Source organism: Sinocyclocheilus anshuiensis, unplaced genomic scaffold (genome assembly GCF_001515605.1).
Source record: "Sinocyclocheilus anshuiensis isolate Anshui unplaced genomic scaffold, SAMN03320099.WGS_v1.1 scaffold1764, whole genome shotgun sequence".
In the NCBI taxonomy this organism is placed as follows: domain Eukaryota; kingdom Metazoa; phylum Chordata; class Actinopteri; order Cypriniformes; family Cyprinidae; genus Sinocyclocheilus; species Sinocyclocheilus anshuiensis.
Genome location: NW_015557159.1, coordinates 78,571 through 81,742, shown reverse-complemented (window position 1 = coordinate 81,742; position 3,172 = coordinate 78,571). Strand labels below are relative to the sequence as shown.

Below are 3,172 nucleotides of genomic sequence, written 5' to 3'. Positions count from 1 at the left end.
TATAAAAACCTAATAATAATAATTAAATAAATTATAAATATTATAACTAATATAAGTATACAACTAATTGACACAAAAACATATATTAAATTAATTATACAGATTACAAAAATTATAATACAAAAACAATATTAGTTAATATTAGAATATTTGTAATTATTATAAGTTACAATTTATCCTCATTATTCTTCTTCACTAAATATATAATGATAATATATGTATTAATATTCATGTTATATTAGTTATATTTGTAATTAATTTAGATCTGAAAGGTCATATATTAATAACAAAACAAAACAAAATACCATTTTTTGATTATTATTAAAATTTTGACTTTCACATTCACGGTTTCGCAGATTTCAAATTATGGAGGTTTCCTGCATTTCATGCAACTAGGAAGCATTTTTTTTTTTTTATGAAAAAGTACAAATAAATTTAGGGCCAGGAGGAGAGTCTCAAACAAAGCTGACGTTTACTCCGAGAAAACACAACAGGCCCACAAGAAAAGACTACAACTTAGTTCCCATTTAATCCCATTTTAACAACTATTAATACAGAAATAATAAAACAAGTAATGATAACAAATATTATAATATAAAAATAATTACAAATAATTCAAATGAAAAATGATAACTAGTGCTGTCAAATGATTAATCGCGATTAAATCACATCCAAAATAAAAGTTTTTGTTTACAGAATATATGTATGTGTACTGTTTATATTTATTATGCATATATAAAAATACATGCATACAGTATATATTTTGAAAATATTTACATGTATATACATTTATATTCTTATATTTTATATTATATATAAATATATTTAGTGTATAAACATTACATATTTTTCTTAAATATATACATGCATGTGTTCGTATTTATATATACATAAAGTACACAGTATATAAACATATTATGTAAACAAAAACTTTTATTTTGGATGCGATTAATCATTTGACAGCACTAATTATAACTAAAATAAAAACAACAAAAACAAATAATATTAATAATATTTAAAACGTAATCAGTGCTGTTTTAGTATAGTTGATATACCATTATAGTTTAATATTTTGAATTTGATTATTTTATATAGTATGTTCTGTTAATACATGCAAACTACATGAATAAAAATAACAAAAAAAATATAACTAATGATAACAAAAATATTAATAATTGATTAAAAAACAATATATTAAACAAATTACAATGATTAGAAATGTTATAATATAAAAACAAAAAATATAAGTTCATATTGAAATATTTATAATCATTATTTGTTTAATATAGTATTTAATTGTTTTTACATTATTAGTTATAATATGTGTTATTAGTTCTAATTTATCAAAAGTTTTCGTGTTATATTAGTTACATTTGTTATTAATTTAGGTCTGAAATTTCATATACATTTTTATATTTTAATACATTTTCTGTTTCCATTTTAATTTTAATGTTGAAGTTTAAGCTCGACATCTTTATTCGCTTATTTAGTATTTATTTATTTAGGGTTCATCACTGAGGATGTGTCCAAGCTGCACCATCCAGACATAGATGGTGTTTCTTCAAACTAATGATAAAAACCATGCTAATAATGATAATAAATATTATAACTAATTAATCTAAATAAAATAAAAAATAAAAATAACAACAAATATTATAACAATATAGAAAAGAACAATGATAATAGCCAGTCACACGCTACTAAGGGCGTTTCAAATCAGCCACATACGAGGTTCCTCTTCAGTGAGGATACTGCTTTAGAAGGGAGCTGCATACGTAGAAAGCAAGGCTGAAAAAAGCCAATGTGCGCATCTTGACGAGACGCTGTGGGACTGACGCTGTGCCACAAAAGCTGGACTTCTCAAACCCAGAGGAGCGCTAAAGCAACCGCTGACTGTGCGCCTCAAAGGGCAGACGCGACAAGCGCAGATAACTCGTTACCACCTCATTAACATAACGACCGCCTGACTGTACATCACTGCCTCCATGGAAACACTGAGGAGGAAACAGACCAGCCGCAATAAACGGCAACAGAGTAGGCTTGCCGCGATAGATGGTGCTGACGGTGATACTGTTGTTAAGCCCCAACACCGCTTACGTCACTTGCCCACCGCGGCACTGACCCCCACCGTCGTTTTGATTTTTTTATAGTAATAAAAATCATTTAGTTTAGTAAAAGAACAGACACTACAATTAAAAACTGAACGTGGCTGCTCAATGCAGCGTGCCGAACGACAGTCGCATCACAGATCAGATTTAATTTCTCCAGTGAGGAGAGTGAGTCGAGCTGACTGACAAGAAGAGTGAGGTGAGACAGACAAGACAATGGCGGATTATTTAGTTTCGAAACTAAATGCAAAAGCGCCTGTTTGGCATTATTTTGGATTTTGAAAACCTGTTGACTTTCGGCGTTTATCTAAGGTGATTTTGGAAGTTTTTTTAAACATTTGTTTCTTATTTAATTGGTTCCACAGTGTTTGCTGATTTTTACTTTATTTAAACTTTGTGTAATTTATTTATTTTATTTGACATCAAGGTGTATGCCATGCCTCAAAGCTTTCTTACTCGTTTTGCTAATAAACTTTCTACGTTTCTTATTTATTTGGTTATATATTATACGTTTACTTATTTATAGTTTTGTATAGGCTACCTATTTAAACTTTATGAAAGTTATTTGTTATTTTATATTAGTCATAGCCTGCCCTATAGCATGGTGTATTTTTATTCGTTTTGTTAATAAAAGTATAAAAGTTGTATGTTTTATATATAGGCTAAAGTGAGTTTGACGTTGTATTTTGTTGTTGCATTCAAGCAATTGACGCCAAATTGCCTCCAATTCGTAAAATGCGCACGGTGCTTTTAACCTATTTAAAAGCGAACGAAAGCGAGAAAAAGAGGGAAAATTCAAACAAACTGAAAACGAGCAATTGCTTTACGCCGAATTGCCACTATTTGAAAGTGAAAGTAAAATGCGCACGCCGCTTTTAAGCTATTTAAAAGTGAAGGAAAAGAGGGAAAATTCAAACGATGTTACCGCATCCCAAACGACTCAAAATAATAAAGCACAAAGTTAACAAAATGATGCACTCCACTGTGCTGAGCGAGAGCACTTCTCTGCTGTCTTCACGTGCTATCGGAAACTTCCTATTTCCCACTTATGAAGTCGTGATTAC

General features: G+C 29.3%; 1 protein-coding gene across 1 annotated transcript in view; it reads right to left on the bottom strand.

Annotated features, from left to right (window-relative positions):
• Positions 1-3,172, bottom strand: part of LOC107678263 (cyclin-F-like) — a 23,275-nt gene that overhangs the window by 6,259 nt on the left and 13,844 nt on the right. The gene's annotated exons all lie outside the window — the stretch shown is intronic.